The sequence below is a fragment of the Ochotona princeps genome, chromosome 32, assembly GCF_030435755.1.
Source record: "Ochotona princeps isolate mOchPri1 chromosome 32, mOchPri1.hap1, whole genome shotgun sequence".
Lineage (NCBI taxonomy): Eukaryota > Metazoa > Chordata > Mammalia > Lagomorpha > Ochotonidae > Ochotona > Ochotona princeps.
In genome coordinates, this window is record NC_080863.1 from 4,861,177 (window position 1) to 4,873,467 (window position 12,291).

The following is a 12,291-nucleotide window of genomic DNA, read 5'->3' on the forward strand; positions in this document are numbered from 1 at the left end:
TAATAAGAACTCAAGACAGAATTAGGTTGAAATTCCTAATTATTTTCTCACCTAAAAAAGGAAATGATGTTTAATTGTTGGCCTTTCCTCATGTTAACTGGCAAAATGAGTGAATTAACAGTAGTGAAGGTATTGTTAACCTCACAGTTTGTTTGGAGTTAGGCTGTGGGAAAGAGGAGTTTCTAAAGAAAGTTAAGCCAAGTTAAACAGAGAAGGGAAAAAAAAAATACTGTTATTGCCTTTACTCCGAGTCTGGGTTAAAGGGCTGATTATGTGGGAAGATGCCAAAGGGTCAGATATACAAAACCAATGGAACCTGGCGTCTTGACAAATACCTAAATATAACTTATGGTTTCAAGTACTTGTTCTTGTTTTGTTCCATTAATTTAGGAATTCTGATATAGATTACTATCAAAGCCCAAAGGAAGCAGTTTATTCTTTCTTACAAATGATTGAGACATTCACAAGGTAACTAAGTCCTCTGCATAAATGGCTGTGTAGCTTTATCACACCATAGGTTTTACTGAAAATGTAATGTGCTCATTATACAACCAACCCCTAATATATTTTTGATGTGTATAAATATCATAGCTTCAATGAGTTCAGAGAAGATGCTAATGCTCTATTTTCCTTGGTTAATATATGAAGTTCCATTCTTTTGGCATGCTGATGTCTTGTTAGGAAACAGGCCTAGACTAGAATCACTTAAATATGTAAATTATTAGAATAGAGCAGCAATCACTCTAGCTTATTTCAAGGATGTCATTGTTGTTAGTGGATGCTGACACTCTGAAACTATTCTATAGCAAACAAGAATGTACTGTGTTAAACAAAATTTTGGCCCAACATATGCACTACTCTATGTTATTCTAGATTTATATCATAAATATTACAATAATATGGTGGATTCCTTATACCTATTCTCTTATTTAAAGACAAATACAATTTCTTTTCTAAGAAACACAGTTTGCTTTTTTTCCCATTTAAGCTTTATGTTATTTTACTTACAATTTTTAGGCTTGAAAGAAATCCCTTAAATCAACTTTAGACCTTTGGGGGCAGGCAAACAGAAGTGTACATGGAAGGAAAGTTGAGATTAGACATTTACCACAGTAGTTTCCTTGAGGAGAGAGTTACTATTCTGGCTTTTACAGTGCCAGTTAAGAGAGATACAACCCACAATGGAGTAAGTGGGATAATGTCAGAGCTACTCTTGATTTAAAAAATTTCCTGTCAATATAGACAATGAAAAGTAACAGGGATGGTTCAGGACTCGGATCCTTGCCACCTATGTGGGAGACCTCGTTGCAGTTCCTAGGTACCAGCTACTGCTTAATTCAGTCATGTCTCTGTGGGGCATGTAAGGAGAGAACCAACCAATGAAAATGCCTTCTCTCTCTCTCCACGCTGTGTTGAGGTGTTTACCTAATAAAGTATGTCTCCAAATTGAACAGCACTATAAAAAATACATCAATTCAGCTTAAAAACCACAATTATCCCAGTGGCTAAAGGGAAGCAAGGGCTGAGCTCTGAATCCTCTGGTTTGCCCTGACATACAAGGGCATCCCATCCTGAAAAAAGTAGGATAAGGAAATTGCAAATGAGCAACAAGACAGATAGTACAGATTTGGTTCTATTTTTTTTAATGTGGTTTAGTAGCATTCATAATCACCCTCAAGTACCTTATCTCTATGCATTATTAAATCTCACTTTTCCAAACCATGTATGTATTTGATTTATTGGAAAAACAAAGAGACAGAAAGATATACAAAGATACAGAGAGATCTCCCATGTGCCAGTTCACTCCCCCAAAGCCCACAGCACAGAGCTGGGATCCCAGAACCCAATCTCACATTCTGAAGTGTGAGGCAGGAACTCAGTTCCCTGAGCTGTCACCTGCTACCTACCAGGGTCCACATACACAGGGGGTCAATAAGAGAAGGGAGCTTGAAATGGAACCCAGGCACTGTGATGAAAGAGGTGGGGATACCAAGCACAGATTAGTAAGCCACACATTCACTGCTCAGCCAATAATTTAAACAGTTATTTATACCCACAGTTTGTATATCACAACGGCATGCTATAAGCATTTCAATGTTTTTTAAAAAAAGACTCAAAATCTAAGAAGGTATTCTAATTAATTCCATTCTAATTAGATCCCAAGTTGTCAGCATTGGAAAGTTTGTCTCATTATTTATGAAGGACTTGATCTTGGTCAGGCTTAGCCAAACAAATAAGCAAAAATCTTCAAATTCTCATAAAAACAGTAGTTGTCCTTTCTGATCTAGAAGCTTATAATTGGCATTTTAAAATGCCCTTTTGTTTTAGTCCGATTTACTAATAAAGAACAATAAAACTCTTCTGACATGTAATAGTTTTTATTATGTAAAAATGAAAAGAAGGTCTTAAGTTCTAGTCATCAGATTGAATTTTCAATGACTAAGTATAGGGCAAATAACTTATTTAAAAGTTAACATTTATGGGCCCGCTGCCATGGCCTAGCAGCTAAAGTCCTCACCTTGCATGTGCCAGGATCCCATATGAGCGCCAGGTCTAATCCCGGTGGCCCTGCTTCCCATCAAGCTCCCTGCCTGTGGCCTAAGGAATCAGTGGAGGACTGCTGCCCAAAGCCTTGGGACCCTGCACCCCCGCAGGAGACCCAGAAGAGGCTCCTGGCTCCTGGCTTCGGATCAGCTCAGCTTCTGCCATTGCGCTCACTTGCGGATTGAAATTAATGAACAGAAGATCTTCCTAACTGTCTCTCCTCCTCTGTATATCTGACTTTACAATAAAATAAATAAATAATTTTTTTAAAAAGGTAACAGTTATAATGGGCTACATATGCAAGATCTTCAAAAGTATGTGGACGTGCATACCAAAAAAAAAAAAAAACCTGTGCGTGGATTCCAAAATGTGTTGCACAGAAATAAATTGCCCTTTAATTCCATTTTCCACAAACCTTTTGAAATACCTTCCTATATTTCAAAGAAGAAGGAGGAGGAGGAAGGTGGTATTCGGTCCAGAGGTAGAGTCTAGTTCAAGGTTGTCGTGGTCCCAGCCTTCAGTTTTGAGAGGCATTGCTAATTTGAGTTTCAGGCTAATGCAGACTCAAGAGAGTAGTAGTGATGGCTCAAGTGTTTTTGATTTGGGGAATCTATACTGAGTTCTCAGTCTTGAATTCCGCATGGCCCAGCAGCAGCTTTTGTAGACATTTGAGGTGGTGAGTCACCAGACAGGAGCATTGGCCAGTGTGTCCCTTCCTGTCTGTGTTCCAATTACATGGTTAAATGCCCGAAAAGCAGAAAATAGGAGTTGTGTGTGATAGTAGCCAACATGTCCATATTTTCTCCAACTGATGAGGTCAACCTTTGCCACCTTCAGCCTTTACTGTTAATCTCGAGTTGAGCCCTTATAAAAGGACACTCCACCCCCATTTTGTGGAAATCATCCAAGTTCAGAAAAAGTGAGGATTTTTTTGGCTGGGCTGTGGTTCTTTTATTTGCCAAGCTTTTTATTTAGTGGCACCAGCAAGCCTCTAACCACAATACAAATTAAAGAACATGTTATCTAAAAACAAATGAAATATCAAAGAATTTTTTTGTTATTAAGCCGAAAAAATACAGAAAATAAAATCTGGTAAACTTTCCTAATGATGAGACTAATTGGTCACTTTCAGTTTTTAAAAATTACATAGCAGTTTATTTAAAAGCAATTTGCTTATTTTTACTTTAATTGAAAGAAGACAGAAATAGATGGAGAGAGATCTTCCATTGGGAGAGAGCTCTTATATCTTCTCCAAGTGTCCACATCAGCTAGGACTGGGCTGTGTGGGCAGCAGTAAGTTTACCTATTAGTAAGTAGCAGTATTGGTAAGTTAGCATATCTGAAATACTGATTTCATGTTATAACTTCACTTTCTTTGTCACTTATTCTCTTTAGTAAAGAACTGAAGTTCTATTCAAAGCTCTCTCCTACTAGAAATCTTGTCTCAACAAATGAATTCATTGATATCCACTATATTACATCAGAAACTCTAATCATGGATACAAGATAGAAGGTGAAATAAAGAAAGATGAGCAGGAATAAATTTATGGATTCTTATACTATTAGCAGATGTTAGACTCATCTACTTTCCTATCAGAACCGCTACTCAAATGTGTTTTTCTTCAACTCATGTGCCACTTCATATTCACATTAATTAGCAGTTTTGAATAACAGAGAGTGTGTGTCTGCATGCTGAGTAGCCAAGTTAAAATTTCAAAGTCAGAAAGTGAGGGTGAACAGCATTGGAAAACAAAGAAGTTCATTTTTCTGTTACATGGTAGAAACACATTTCTGTAGTCGGGGGATTCTCAGGTCATTTTTCATTATCCTTTTCTTTGTTGGCATGGATGGTTCAGAGACAGTTGTCTAGCTTCAGAGGGAAGAGTACAAAATTAACCAGATATGAAGGCTTTGTAGCACCACCTCGTTAGTTGCCCATTTTTTGGAGTTTTACCTAGCACACCTGTGTCTACTTCATGGGTGACGCCAGGTTTGTTCATCTTGGGACCTTAAATACACATTTTCCCTGTTACCTCCAGTGTCTGCTTTTGGATGCTAACAGATTAGCTACAGCAGTTGTGGGTGACAGTTGGAAAGTCCCAATTTGTGTAAACACATCTGAGCCAGATCTTTGCCACAAACCATTGATTTTTCATTCCAGCCCCACGAGGGCCTATGACGCTCTAACTTAATGATGAGTTTTCTAAATCTAAGTTTATTAATAGGAAGACAAAATGCCAGGGAATTTTAAAAAATATATCAATTGATAGATTGTGATTAATCTATTTTAGAATGTCCAAATATTTAAGTTTATGCATTTTATATTTTAGAAGTTGAGTTTATTGATCTGCTTGAAAGAGCAGAAGAGAGTTAGAGACAGAAATAGATCTTTCATCCATTGCTTCACTCCCTAGATTGGTGTATCAACCAGGCAAATGATAGGATCCAGGAACTCCATTTTTGTCTCCTATGTGGGTGATGGGGCCTTAAGTTCTTGGGCTGTTGTCCGTATCCTTCCCAGGTGCACTGCACTTAGCAACCCTCTCCAGTAAGCCGGAAACAGATCGCCAGTTCAAATCAAGGCTACGCCGAGAAATAGCATTTGCTTCTGACATATTGTCACCATTGAATTGGGAACGAAGTCCTATGTGTCTCTTGTGGCTCATTTCTTTGTGTTTTTTCATTCTGGAACATGCGTGTGTTAGCTCCCTTTGGTACACAGCAAGTTATCACAAACTTGAAGGCTTCATACGGGACCATTTTACATCACGGGTCAGGGGGTTAGCACCACTTGGCTGCTTCTCAGCGTCAGAGCATCGGTCCTGATGTTGGCTTGGACTGCCCGCTGTCCAGAAGACATGAAGGGGAAGCGATTTGCCAAGATCCCTCTGATTGCTGTTTTGTTGCAACTGCAGACAGAGGGCTTGGGTGTCTTGTTAGAAGCCATGCTCAGCTCCATAACCTGCCTACAGCCCTTTGTCACTCGAGCTGCTCCAACAAGCCTGTTTACTCTGTGCTACTTGCTGCTTGTAGACAACTTGGGGGCTCACTTTAGAGTTCTGGGAGCACATGGGTTGTTATACAACATAAAGTAGCCAGGGAAGACATCTCATCAAGTTTGACATACATTGTGAGTGGGAGTAAGTCATATCCTCGTCACACTCAATGGGACAGCACTGTGCAAGGATTGAATGCCAGGATTCAAGGAGTAAGACGACTGCTACAATGTGTGTGATGAGGATTGTAACATGCACATCTCTGGGGATTTTACAGAGCTGTGGAACCAGTCTCTCAACCCTGAAATGCCTCTTTCTCACATTTTCTTTTTAAGATTTATTCATTTGTTTTTGCTTGTTTATTGGAAAGGCAGACTTACAGAGACAAGGAGAGACAAAGAAAGACCATCCAATTGCTCGTTCACTTCCCAAGTGGCTGCAACAGCCAGAGCTGAGCCGATCCGAAGTCAGGAGCCTGGAGCGTCCTCTGGGTCTCCCACATGAGTGCAGGGTCCCAAGGCTTTGGGCCATGCTTTATTGAATTCCCAGGGCACAAGCAGAGAGCTGGATGGGAAGTGAAGCTGCCAGGACACGAACGGGTGTCTGTATGGACCCTTGGAGCATGCAAGGAAAGGATTTAGCCGCTAGGCTATTGCACCAGGTCCTCTGGCCTTATTAAATGACAAACTAGCCTTGTATCAGCCTCTGTACTCCTTATCTGTTATTAGCCATTGAACACAATTCTTTGTTTGTTCAAGGACTAAATTTTAAATCATTTATTAGAATATGTACTAGGCATGTAATTATATTTATGTTCCCATTTCTTGTTTATAAAAGGATGTATCTGTTTATCTATTTAGGAGCAAGAAAACTTTTTTTCTGCCAAGGGCCATTTGGATATTTATACCATCGTTCATAGGCCATTGAACACTGTCAACTTGAAAATTGTGCTGTTATAGATTTATTGGGTTTTGAGTTCTGCCTGTGGTTGCTGTGGCAGGCCCAGGACCAAAGAGCTTTGTGGCCCACAGAGAGATGGGTTTTCATTCTTTACATCTGGGGTTTGGAAGAGAGAGAGAAAAAAAAGAGAGATCCTCCATCTATTAGCTGGTATTTAAAATGGACACGGTATCCAGGGCTGGGTCAAGACGAAGCCAGGAGCTAGAAACTTCAGCTGCTGTGTCACATGCGTGGCAAGGGCCAAAGCGTCCGGGGCATCATCTGTTGCCTCCTAAACATACCAGTAGGCATTTGGATCTGAAGTGGAACACCTGAGACTCAAACTGGCATTCTGATATGGGACACAGATGTCCCAGTTGGTGGCTTCACTCTTTGCACCACAGCCCACACTCCTCAGCACATTTCTTATACAACAATCGTGAGTGGAAGCTTTTTTTCCTAATACAGGCTGTCATGTTCATTAGCAAAGACTCCATTGCTAAGTGTAAGCTAATGCGTGTCAAAAAGCGCTGCAGATTTCTGGATTTCCTGTCTTTGACATTCTAAACATTCCATTTCATAAATGCTATTTTTATAGTGGCTTAAGTCAGAAATGTGAACATGACTTCTCATCCCAATGGGGTGTGAGTCCTTTGAGGATGAAGTGAAAAGTGCTTTGCAGTATGGTTTAAAGTTGAGAAGGAGACATATGGTGTTATGCACAATGAATGCCAAGAGTTATGTTTGCGGAGAATAGAAACCTCATTTGCGGAGAACCAATATGGACTATTGGCAAGAGAATAATCTTTACAGTGGAAGAGATCTGCTATTCCTAGATGCTCTGGCGAAACTAAGAAAAGCAGAAAGGAGGGAAAAAAAGGCAATCTGTGGCTCCAAGAGCAAGTGAGTCCTAGGATTTCAATTGCAGCTTTCAAAATGTACTTTCAACCTGGCATTCTATAGTAGTAGGGGAAGAGAATAGTCATGACTCTCTGCACCTCTAGGACAAATCTGTCCAATTGAATTTTCCGGGCTGATGAAATATTCTGCATATGTTCTGATAGAGCAGTATTTTATAACACAGAACTATTGAGCATTTGAAATCGGCACTAAGCACTCTAAGAAATGTGAAAGGTGTGAGATAATCGGAAACTCAAGGTTTATGACCTATAATGAAATCAAAAACAGACATCTGTGAAAATAAGAACACAAGAAGGCTTTGTGAAGTGATGTGGGCATCTGTATCTTTGGCTGTGGATGTCCTAAGGATTTTTCCAGTGTGTTGTGAATTCTCTTCATTGCACATCCTTGTCTCTCCTTGACTCTGTACCGTTCTTTTCTTCCATTCATTTCATGTCTACTTCTACAGCTTCATGTTATACTTGGCAGTGAAGAAAACCTTTTAGCTCTTCCTTGAAAAGCCCTATTCAATGAAGAAAAAGGTACGAGCTAGGCGTCAGCAGGTCTGCTTTTCAAAGTTTGAGATTTAGGACATGTGACTCAAGCCCTCGTAGGCTGAGTTTTCAACTTTTCAAGGTTATTGTGAGTCTAAAAGAGAAAGTTTTATAAAAGCTGACATACAGTCTACAGATTCCTAAATCTCCCACCCCTCTGTCCCACTTAGCCGTGGATAAGCCCGGAGTGTCTTGCCAGTCATACACTCTGAACTGTGCACCCAGTTGCTCTGGGAGCTCATGGCAGATGGACAGCTTGGCCATCAGAGTGCCTCATCAACAACCAAAAACCTTTCAATTATCTGTTGACTATAGGCCTAAGCATCACCATGGAGAAAGTGTAAGGATAGAAATAAAGAAAAAATGGATTCCGGTTCAGTCATTTCAATTCAGTTTCCTATCTAGACAAGTATTGAATGATAGGTTGTTACAAGCCCATTTCTACTGTATGCATACATAATGTAGTTATGAAACATTTACAAAAATATGTTTTCTTTCAGGACCTGGTAACACTAATGGTGAGAATAATACTGATTATTCCCAAGCAAGGGACATTCTCACTCTTGTTGGTCTCCACCCTTCATTCTTCCATCAGCTTGATATTACAGAACCATGTCTGAGGCCTTGAAGTCTTGAACATCTGTGAACAATTGGATGTTTTATATGTAAAACAGCACACAGAGTAGCATGAGAGGATAAGAGGCCAGGAAGAGGCTCCTGGTTCCCAGCTTCAGACAGGCTGTTGAACCCATTTGGAGGGAGTGACCAGAGCATGAAAGCTCTCTCTCTCATTCTTTTTCTGTAACTATGAATTTCAAGCAAAATAAATAAACCTTATAAAAGAGAATAAACCTAACCTTAAAACACACATACAGGAAAGGTAGTGAGTTGTAATCAATGATAACTGTACTTGCTTGAGTTGTTAGTAACCAGGGAAATAGCAACGAACTGGTCAAGATTTACAGCTGCCTGTGCACACTAGTCCCAAGCCACCGCTTCCAAATCTAGCACAACCCATTTCTCAGAAGAGAGAGTTTTTCCCCCAGGTTCTGGTTTCTTGTGTACTTGGTGACTTTTGCGTGGTCCTCAGCCTCACTCTGCCAAATGATCAAAGCCGGTCTTTCTGAACATTTCTGGTAAACAAACCAGTGGCTCCTCTTTGCTTTTATCTCCCTCTGACCTCCTCTTTTGGTAAATCTGATTACGGAAAGCTGTTTAGTAGAGAAACTGACTTTTCCCTTAAGAAGTTTTGGCCCAGATTCACAGGAGAGTAACAATTTCTTCTATAAGAAATATCACCAGTTGCTGAGACAGGGTAACAAAATGTATGACTCACATCATTGCTACAAATAAATCTATGTAAGAAAGCAGAGTTTGTGCCTTTCTCATCACTATAAATTCAGTGTCAGTGCCCTAGAACTTCTTAAAGAGGATTTAAACAGCAAATGTACGTAAAATTTCTATGAAAAAATCATCTGTTATTCAGGCACTCTATTACTTACAGTTTATGTAATTAAATCATAATACACATTTGTTATTATTGGGAGGCAAAAAAAAACCCCTCATAGCCTAAAATTCATCTTTCCAACGATTTTCAGAAGATGCATTCTTAAGGTTGTCCTTAGAATTCAACAAGATTTTTAAATGTTTTCTTTTAATTATCAGAAATTGTTTCATTCAATACAACTTTAGGACCATGCTATTGATGTGAATCTACTATTTTGAGAAGAAATAAGTCCACAGAAACTATTTTGGTGCAGTTTTCTGTATCATTAAAATTGTGTGGGGGATGGATTTTTAAAAAAACTAAAATCTTCCCTGGGAATTTTGATTTACTGGTTCTGCGGGGAAAGAGAAACATTCTGGATTCTTAGGAAGTGTTTTTAGGCAAGTGTTCCATCAAGCTGATTGGGAAACATAGTTACAAAGAATGTATATACCTGCTACAACACCCCATTTCCCATCACACTGGAAAATGTTTTGGGAATACCATCTTTCACCCTACACTTCAGAGTGATAGAAATTTTCTTTTCTCATATTAAGATTTGACAGGATATTGGGATCGCCTAGATTCCTTTTCAGCCGGTCATCTGACACCTGCTGTGGGGATACTGAACCACTGGGTGGTTTCTTTGCTGACTGACATCTCTTAAGGGATGGGGATGCTCAATATAGTTCTACCAGTTCCTCATGAAAAACTTCAAAAGGAAACGTTCCTGAAACAAAGATTGAGAAAAGCTGCCCACCTTACAGGGAAAGATTGGTCCATCTAATGGTTTATTAACAAAAGTTAAATGTTGACCTTTGTCACAGTTGCCTCTGTGTTTACTTAAATGTTTGATTTGCTCCTTTTAGTATCAGATTTGTAATATGTTTAAGTGATACACATCCAACAGAAAACTTTGTGCAAGAAAAATGCAAATCTTACAGAAAGCAAAAATGGAGAAATGGAGCCGTTAGTTAAACCTATGTAAGCTGATGCCACATTTATAAAACTAAAGAGGGTGGATGTTTGATGGGGTGATCCAAGTCGCCACTGTCAAAGCCCAGGTTCCTAATTGGAATTCTAGTTAGAGCTCCAGCCATTCTGTTTCCAGTCCAGCTTCCTGGCCATGTGTCTGGGAGGTGGATCACCATAGCTCAAGCACTTGGATTCTGGTCACCCACATGGGAGACCAGAATGGAACTTTAGCGCAATCCAGATCGCTGCAGGCACCGGGGAATGAAGTGGCAGATGGGAGATTGCTCTTTCACTCTCACTTTCTCTCCCCCCCCTCGTTCTTTTTCTATCTCTCCGTCACTCTGTCTTGAAATGAATGAATGAAATCTTCAAAAGCTGCAGTTTACAAAAATAGACACAACATAATTCTCTAACCTTGCAATAAATAATCAAAGAAATAAACAGCTTATATGAATAGAGAAAACTAAAAACTGGAAGGAAATACATGAAAATAACTTAAATGACCTTTTTTCTGAGTCTTAGATTCAGGGTAACTTCATTTTTATTCTGCTCTTTATTTATACTTTCAAACATATAACAATTATGAAGGATTACATTTGTAATAAAAATGTTAAAAATTATATGAGAAAAGATCACACTCTTTTTCCCTGAAATATTATTGACAGTATGCTTTCTTACTCACTTTTTAATTATTCCTTTAAAATTAACCTTAAACTTTGATATTTCCACAATCTAAGCCGTAAATTTATTCACCAAAAATCTACTGCAGAAAGTTCAAGCTGAAGGGTGTGTTTGATAAGCTGACATTAATAATACACTGCCAATTCTACATTTAGGTATTTTCAAGCTACTTGGAAATTTTTAGTTCTACATTAAAACAATTCAGTGTTCACGTGAAAAGAAAATGACAAGAATGCTTTAAGGAAAAAAATTTACAAAAAGAGTTAAGAAAAAGCTTACGTACACACTCACATGGACTTATCTGTAGTGATTATTTTTTAATCTCAAACTACTTACCTTTTCTTTTTAAATCCTTTTCGGATGGAAACTTAGAGCAACATTGTGATTGACGCAGTGTCCCAAGGTCCAGGGCACGGGTTTCCACTGAGGGGTTAGAAGATTACAGGTAAGTGTGAATTCCTTCAAAGATTTTAGGTCAATATATTTGTTTTCCTCTTAAATATCCTATAGAGGTTATCTACAAATAATATCCAAAAGTGTTAGTGCTGACTTTGAGGTTTTAAAGCACACTCTAGTTTTAAATACCTCAAAGGGGTTTTAAAGTTTACTGACCATCTCAAGTCTCAAATCTGTTCTTTTGTGTAACAGGGTGAAGTTGGACCAGCAGCAATAGTTATCATCTAAACCTGTCTTTTGTGTATTGATTCCCTTGGAGCTCATGTTTTGAACCTCTGTGATAAGTAAGTGGTTCCACTAAATGAATGGTAGATGCCAAGCATCACTTTAAAAATACATTAAGGGCCCAATGCGATAGCCTAGCAGCAAAAGTCCTCACCATGAAGGCGCCGGGATCCCATATGGGTGCCAGTTCTAATCCTGGTGGCCCTGCTTCCCATCCAGTTCCCTGCTTGTGACCTGGGAAAGCAGTCGAGGACAGCCCAAAGCTTTGGGACCCTGCACCTGTGTGGGAGATCCAGAAGAGGCTCCTGGCTCCTTGCTTCGGATCAGCTCAGCTCCAGTCATTGCAGCCGCTTGGAGAGTGAATGATCGGATGGAAGATCTTCCACTCTGTCTCTCCTCCTTTTTGATTATCTGACTTTCCAATAAAAACAAAGAAATCTTAAAAAAAATAAAATATATTAAAAACAGCATGAAAATCCCAATGTTTCAGAAAGGCTACCAAAGGACATTGGTTACACATAATATGATTCATGCC